We start from the raw sequence: 8,793 nt of genomic DNA, 5'->3' as shown, positions 1-8,793 counted from the left end.
TATTTCTTCCAACACTCATATAGAACAAGTTATTGCCTAGCCTTGTTTCATTTATAATGCTGGGCCATGAAGAAGGAAATGCCATGAGAATATAGCAAGGAGAAAGAGAGAGAGAAGAGGGGGGCGGGGAAAGATTTTGCTGGAACGTATTTATGATGTGGTTAAGTAGAAAGATAGCATGATGGCTCAGCAGTTAAAAGTGCTGAGCTTGTCAGCTGACAGTGAGGGTTCGAGACCCAAGTGCCACATAATGGGGTGAGCTTCCTTTCCTATCTCAGCTCCTGCTAGCAGTTCAAAAGCATGCAAATGCAAGTAGATTAATAAGTACCACTTTGGTGGGAAGGTAACAGTGTTTTATGTGCCTTTGGCATATAGCTATACTGTTCAAATGATAGTGCTGGCTTCCTCGGCAGTGGGCACCCTTACCTTTTATATAGAAGAGAGAAAGATTCTCAGTTTAAATCCCCCTGGTTTCAATAATTTTGAGCCACTACTACTTTGAGCCTAAAACATTCCACATTCCTATGCTCTCTTTTAAATGAGATACAAATTTGCCCCATAGCAGATCTCCTGGCTTCCGAAAGATCCACTGGCTACTGTGCTGCTTTTGCTGTTAAAAATATGATGGATTTCCTTTAGAAAGTATAATTTAAATTCATTGTAACCTTTACGTTAAAGCAAAATCTGCTTCTATGTATATGCAGCTTAATTTTGTAGCTTCATTAAGAAAACCCTTTTTAATGCTGGAGGTGGGATTCTTGGGCAGGGAGACAAGGATTCCTTTGTATAAAGTCACATATGCCCCAACCCCCCTCTTCTCTCCTTTCCCTCCTCTGTTTACATTGACATGGTAATGTCTGGAATGCAGCTATTTCCTCTTCTGTTCCCAATACAATGCAAAGGGACAAAAGCCAGCAATTTGCTCACCTCGGGTCAAAGACTAGCTCCTTTGCCTTTCCTTGAACACTAGGATTCCCTGCTGTATATTCCTTCTCACTAACCCATTATCTCAGCAGGGGTTAGAGAGCCCCATGCCTTTCCTTCAGGAGGTCTGCTCCTACATCAGCACCACTGGAAAGGAAAAATCTTAACACAGAGACCCACATATCCCTTGGTCTTCTGTGTCTTGTCTTTCGATAGAGTAAAACTGGTGCGATGACCGTTACTGATGGACAACACTTGGAGCCTTGAAAAGCTGATGCTTGATTTTTTGACATATGGCTGGTCAAATAGCCTCAGACTTTTTCATAATTAAATTTGATTGCATGTGAGAAAAATGGGAAGGAACCCTAAATTCTACATGTGTTTGACTGATGAAAAATGACCTTCAAAGCTTATCTGGATAAGTATTTTACCAAATTTATAGATAATATAAGTTATTAGTGCAGGATCCAACCTGGGTTGGTCACCAGGACCAGAGTTTAGACTTCTGAGCTTTTAGACTTGTGCTGGATCCAGTGGTGGGTTTCAAATTTTTTTACTACTGGTTCTGTGGACGTGGCTTGGTGGGCATGGCTTGGCTTGATGGGCGTGGCTTGGTAGGCCTGGCATGGGAAGGATACTGTAAGATCTCCATTCGCACCCCACTCCAGGGGAAGATTACTGCAAAATCCCCATTTTCTCCTGATCAGCTGGGACTCAGGAGGCAGAGTATAGATGGGGACGGGGTCAATCAGAATTTTTACTACCGGTTCTCCGAACTACTCAAAATTTCAGCTGCCGGTTCTCCAGAACTGGTCAGAACCTGCTGAAACCCACCTCTGGCTGGATCCCATCCTTAGGGAACTTCTGTCTAGCACATTCTGCAATATTCTCGGAGATATGTATATTTGTCTTCATTCGTAAGTTATTAGTGTTTTAAAATTGGTTTATTTCATAGTATCAACAGACCTTGATATATGAACAAGGGATAATTTGACCCAGGAATTGAAGAAGGGGAGGTTATAGATCATGGGGCGGAAGCGGCTGCCGCTGTTGCGGCCCTGGAGTTGGGTCAGGCTGAACCCAGAGTTCTGAGATCCAAAACTAGGAAGTGATAAAGATATTTGGGATTGTGTTGGTTTTCCTTATTCTCTTTTGTACGATATTCTGTTTATTCTTGACCCTTCTTTATTACGTATTTAAAATTTGTAAACTTAGCTACTTCGTGTCACCTGCTTGCCATATGGCTGTTGTATGTGTTAAAAAATTTGAGTAAAATTCTTATTTTAGATAAGAAAAATGAAAATTTACCATACCTGATATGTATTTGTATAAACCTTTTTTGACTAATAAAAACTTTTTGAATATAAAAGAACAAGGGATAATATAATAACTATATTATCTGTCATTATAAAGATCATACCACCTGATTGCCTAGCCCCACAACATAAGATACTTGTTGTTGATATGAAAATTAGCTTAAACAGAAATGGTGGCAGCAGGACAAGGGATCCAGACAAAATTAAGTGGTGGAAGGTATGCAACCACAAGGGAGCTTTCGCCAACCATACTACATCTCCTCCAATCACTGAAAGCTTGATTGATGCCACATGGACTGCTTCTCTTGGATAGTCTATTGTCACTGCTGCGAGAATGACTCTGGGCAGTATGAGACCAGGCCTTCATTGAATTGACAAGAAACCATGGCTTTGGACTGAACAAGGGCAGCAAAAAGTACAAGAAAAGAAGGTGACGTATAAGAACTGTATACACATAAGACCAATTTTGCCCAAACTGGCAAAATTACATCACTGTGAGAAGAGTGGCAAAGAAAAGTATTCGGGTCAGAGCTGAACACTATTGCGACTTAGAGAAACAACTGGACATGAAGAAATGCAAGCAAAGCATGCCAAGGGCGGACAAGACATCGAGCACTATGTATGTATGAAAGATAAAGATGAGAGGCAACTGCAGGACAAACACAAAATTCTGGAATGCCAGCAGCAGCAATTCAATGACTAATATCAAATTTGCATACTTGCCTGATAGCTTGCCCAATGCTGGCCCAGTCCCACACATCTTGCTGGAAGAGGTTACCAAAACTACCCATGGCATGAAGAATTTAAAAGCATGAGGCACTGATGACCTACCAGCAGACATTTGGAAGCTGGAGGAATTTAGAGCAAAACAGCCAATTGGCTAACGTACTTCTTCCACACCATTGAGGACTCTGGATACGTGCCTGCTGACTGGGCTGTAAGCACCACAGTTCCCCTCTTCAATTATAAAGGGTGATCCGGTAGATTGCTCTATCAACCAATTTCAATTTGCCTCTTATCACACACAATAAAAATCTTTTGAGTAGATCCTCAACCACCACCTACATCACATCATGAAAATCAGTACCAATCAATGCGGCTTTATCAAAGGTTCTAATACTGATGCTATCTTCGCAGCTCACTCATAGGAAAACTCCAAGAAAGGGGGAAGCTATTACACATGACTTTCCTTGAATAGAATGCCCAGTTGGACCTGATACTGCATTTGATCATGCATGACAGGGTTTATTGATCCCAAAAGCACCTGTGGGAATAGCTCTTGGAAGTGGTGATTATCATTATATAATATATTTATGAAGTAAATCAGTTTAAAGTAGCTAAACGAATTCTAAGTGTTTGCAGATCCATATGTGCCTGCCATGCTTAAACACAAAAAAGGCATCAATTCCAATTAAAAGTCACAGAGATTGGGAGTAAAACAGTGCATGCAATAGGGGACAAGCCAATAATTTTAATTGACTACTACATTAGAATTGTCTTTATTATATAAAAGCATATTCTGCAAAGGAATATCTAGTTCATCTGCAGATACATCTTATATGTATCTGCTGCTTCCATACTTTTATATTCCCTTGAATAGATTATCAGTTAAATCACTGTACTGTGTTATGAATTAATTGTGTCTGCAATGAGCCATGGTACAAACAGGGACTTATTTATCATTATATCATTATGCAAATTCCACAATACTTGTACTTGTAACAGATATTTGGATGCAAGTAAGTAAGGGCAGGGTTGATTTGATGATGTCACTGCATGTGTGTCATACATTCCACATTCTCATGTTTTGTTACAGATTCCAATGATTCACATTAATCAGATAAAGCAGTTTATTGGATTTATTGACCTAGTCATATCAATAAAATGGGAGCAGTAGATTCATATAAGGCCATCTGGTCTGTTGTTTTGATAAGTATAATTAAAGATACAGGTCTAAAATAATAGCTAGCATGGAGATTGTTTTTTTTTCCCCTTTCAATTGAGTGAAAGAGGGAAATTTAGTTTAGTCCAATCCACATGCAATAAACCCTGTCTTGACTGCACTCTTCATAGGGACTCTGATGAGATTGAATCTTCAGTATACTTCTTAATTCATTTTCTGAACAAAAATATAATGGAATGTACAGTTTTGGAATTAATATTATAGTCCAAATATAAACAAAGGTAAAGATTTATATTTTTGGTTGAAGACTATTTTTTAAAAACCAATAAAACATTAGTTGGAATAAAACCCAAACAGTTTCGATCTTATTTACCTCACAGTGTGAGAATCAGGCTTTTAATTCTGTAAAGTTGCTTCCTTGTTTTTGAAGGAAGGGGATTGGCAAAATGGCCCAGGACTAACAAAAGCTCCTGTATGTTGTGAATAGTTATCACCTAACAATAGCAGCCAAGAAACAGCTCAGATTACTTCTCAGGACATTAAAAGCCCCTGGGCACAGCATAGAAGAATGTGGCTGGCACTCAACCTTGCTGCTGTTTTCAAGGACACTGACAGCAGAAGCTGAAAGAAACCCCTTCTTGTATTTTAACTGTTCTCCCAGAAGCACATGTATCCATAGAGCTCCTGCCCCAGATGCAGAGCTGCTGCTGTCTGCATGGCTTTGAGACAGCAGATGGCCAGAAGGATGTCCATGTGTGGCAGTGGAAGAGAGAGACAGGGCAGGTGCAGACAAAATTGCTAATTAGGCATGGAACATTAAACATGCATTCTATAAAGCTGGTATTCAGTACCTTTAAAAAAAATAGAGCAAACACCCGCAGCAATCTTGGGATTTTCTGGCAGCTCCACAATAAACCAAATTCTCCTGAAAAGACTAAAGGGTCCCAAAGCAAGAAGCAGAAACATTTGTTTGGGCAGTGGGGGATGGTGTTGTGGGGTAGGGGAAGCAATGAGAAGTTTTATCATTGACAAACCAGCCTGATTTCTTTTCCTTTTGAGCTATAGAAAAAAAGTTTCAGAAGGAAAGTAATCAGGAGTTAAATATCTCTCCCAGTTATTTGTTGGGCTATTTTGTTGCAACAGTATATTTTATTAATTGCTGAGGGAAAGCCAAAATAGTCTCCTAATAGTACACACAATGATTAGGTTTGAGTATTTGAAAGGAAAGTGTTCAAAATATCATTCAATCCTTGTAAGGTTTCTGTGTATAACAAATCATTTACGGCCAGTAGGGCTCAGTTTCCAGATGATGCCGGTGAGACAATTTCAGTTTCAGACCAGAGGTAGTATTCAGCAGATTCTGACCAGTTCTGGAGAACCAGTAGCGGAAATTTTGAGTAGTTCGGAGAACCAGTAAATACCACCTCTGACTAGCCCTGCATCCATCTATTCTCTGCCTCCCGAGTCCCAGCTGATTGGGAGGAAATGGGGATTTTGCAGTATCCTTCCCCTGGAGTGGGGAGGGAATGGAGATTTTACAGTGTCCTTCCCATACCACGCCCACAAAGCCATGCAATGGCCACCAAGCCATGCCCACAGAACCGGTAGTAAAAATTTTTGAATCCCACCACTGTTCCAGACCTTAGAAATCCAGATGATCACTGGATGGGAGCAAGGGGTTATGATATCTCTTTGCTGACTGTAATGATGTCCAGATATATATATACCATTCAGATCTGATAGCCATACTTTTTATGCTGGTCCACTTTAACATTTGTAAAATTGGCTTCATTAAAATATTAAAATATTTAAGTTGTATTTTTTGGTGGAATATGAATCATGAGAGCAACTTCACATTTCATAGCGAGATGGAGCTTTCAGAAGCTTTCAATGCTACTTTTAATTCACTACAGTTTGCTGGGTTATCTGAACTTAGAATTCTGGTCATCATTAACTATAGTTATTTCAAACAGTCTTCATATTGTTTGAAGCTAGCTTGTTTTATAGAAATCATGTTAATGATAAAATATGGCTACATAAAAATGGGAGGTTTCAATACTTTCATGTGAGTTAAAGGAAGACTAAAGGAAAATTTACAGCTTGGCTGTGTGTTTGTGTGTGTGTGTTTCTGCCTGCCTGCCTGCCTATCTGTATAAAAGTAGTTTGTACCATTAATGCAAACTACATTTTTCTTTTCCCTCTGGATAAAAATGTTTTGGTTTTGAAAACAACCACCTAGGTTTGAAATTGCATTTACCACACTGCCTGCTGTTTTTTCACCTCTGTTGTCCATCTTTCATTTGCTACTTAGAAGGAGTGAGGAACTTCACGTGTCTATTTCTTTTATTGGACTTACTTGGGGGACAACGTCGAAGTCTTAGCCAAGTTGCTATTGACCTTTTTCCAATCAACCTTAGCTAGTTTGGGAAAAGTAACCTGCCTCAAAAACAAAAACTACCAAACAAACAACCCCAGTAGTCTAAAGCAATAAGTTCACTAATTGAATCCAGGAAGAAGAGGCAAGGAAGACAGAAGACTGATTACAAAAATTGGTTTCTGAAAGAAGGAAAGTTAAATATATAGGAATCTGCAACATCAACCTGTAATATTTTGGATTTTTAAAGTAATTCTATTACTTTTAAAATAGCAATAGAAAAAGAATCAAATGTACACAAACAAACACAAAGATACATCATAAACAGAATACATAACAAATGCTTAAACAATAAGAGAAAAAAATACAACAGAAAAAATACAACAGGACAAATATAATAAAAATATAAGGTACAATATATCCTACAACAGCAAACAGTTACAATTCTATATATAATTATATAACTAAAATATGCAAGTTATGCATAATTGTATACAAAAACTGCAGTCATATTTTTATAACTAATAGTTTGTGATATAAAAGCCTTTCTACAGAAAATGAATTCAACATATATTTTGCAACAAGTGAAATTTACTAGATTAAACAAATGACATACTATAACAAAAGGTGAAAAAAGGAAAACAGTCAAACAAAGAAAGAAGGCCAGTCAACAAAAGATAACCAGAAGCAAAAATTCAGAAGATATTTTGCAGTACTGGAACTGGGAAAGAGCTTTTAGGCCCTTGCACAAGAAATAAGCTCCAAGCTTTCAGGAGACTTAAAAAAGATCCTGGGGAACAGGAAATTGGATGAGGCATCTGTGAAGAGCGAAGAGGATGCAGCTGCATCTACAAAATAAAAAATAAGAATTATGATTGTCAATGTCTCTTATGAAAGACCAAAACAAAAATATTGCTGACTTGGCTTGCAAAGTGTGCTGAAGGATATTTCAAAACAAGTTCCAAAACTGCAGAAAAAACAATGGCTACCAATCTGCCTTCCATTGAGGACCTGTATACTGCACAAGTCAAAAAGAGGGCTATGAAACTATCTACACACCCCTCACATCCTGGACATAAATTGTTTCAACTTGTACCTTCAAAACGATATTATAGAAAAGAACAACTAGACACAAGGACAGTCCCCCCCCGCCCGCATGCCATCACTCTGCTAAACTACTAATTCCCACAACACTGTCAAACTATTTACTAAGACTGTATTGCTATTATTATTCTCATCCTTCCTATTACCTATCTCCTTCTACTTATGACTATAACCTTGTTACTTGTATTCTTTTGATTATATTGTTTTATTTAGTTTCCTAGTATGATTTTGATTGCTTATGACTATCACTAAGTGTTGTATCTTAAGATTCTTGATGAATGTAACCATGAGAGTTTATGCTTTGAAGACAAATTCCTTGTGTGTCCAATCACACTTGGACAATAAAGAATTCTATCTATTCTATCTAAAATGTAGCAAGATTACAGATAATCTACATTGGAATAAATATTTGGCAAACAAACAAATAAACAAAATAGTTATCAACATATTACACATAGTGAAGTCCTGGAAATTCAGGTCTATCTATGGAATGGAGATGTAACTAAAAGAAGATCAGATTGGATTGAGCAAGATAAAACAGGACAGAAAAAGAAAAGAATCTAGTTCTCTGCTTGTATGGTAGAAGCCTTGGGAGATGAAGGAAGGAACAAAGCAGCAAAGTAAACATTACTTTAACAAGATTGTAGCTTCAGCTCTAATCACTGATGCAATCTAACAAAACTTGAGAGAAGATTCCTATCTTCTTATAGCTGAAACCTATAAATCAAGGGTTTTTTCCCCCCTGATAATGGGTATGGATTGATGAAGAGGGAATCTTCAAAATCCTTTTGGTTTTCAAGTGAAACCAGTCTGGTATTCAGCATGTTGAATAATCTGAGGAAGTTCATCCTGTATAGTGGTGAAAGGCAAATCCAAGGAATCTATGGGACAAGTAGGAATATATGACATATCACTTTAGGAAACTTCTTTTTCTATTTAATGTCCAATCATCTTCTATTTCAACTAGAACTTCTAGTTCTGTCACCTGCTATGATGCTTTTAGAGAATAATTTTGTCAATTTTTTAATTAATTTTTATAATTTTGTCAACAATAAACTTAAAGGGCCTCTGGTGGCGCAACAGGCTAATGCAGCCTATTATTAACAGCAACTGCTTGCAGTATTGCAGGTTCAAGTCCCACCAGGCCCAAGGTTGACTCAGCCTTCCATCCT

The sequence above is a fragment of the Ahaetulla prasina genome, chromosome 6 (assembly GCF_028640845.1).
Source record: "Ahaetulla prasina isolate Xishuangbanna chromosome 6, ASM2864084v1, whole genome shotgun sequence".
NCBI lineage: Eukaryota > Metazoa > Chordata > Lepidosauria > Squamata > Colubridae > Ahaetulla > Ahaetulla prasina.
The sequence above is the reverse complement of the archived record's forward strand: the minus strand, read 5'-3'. Positions refer to the sequence as shown.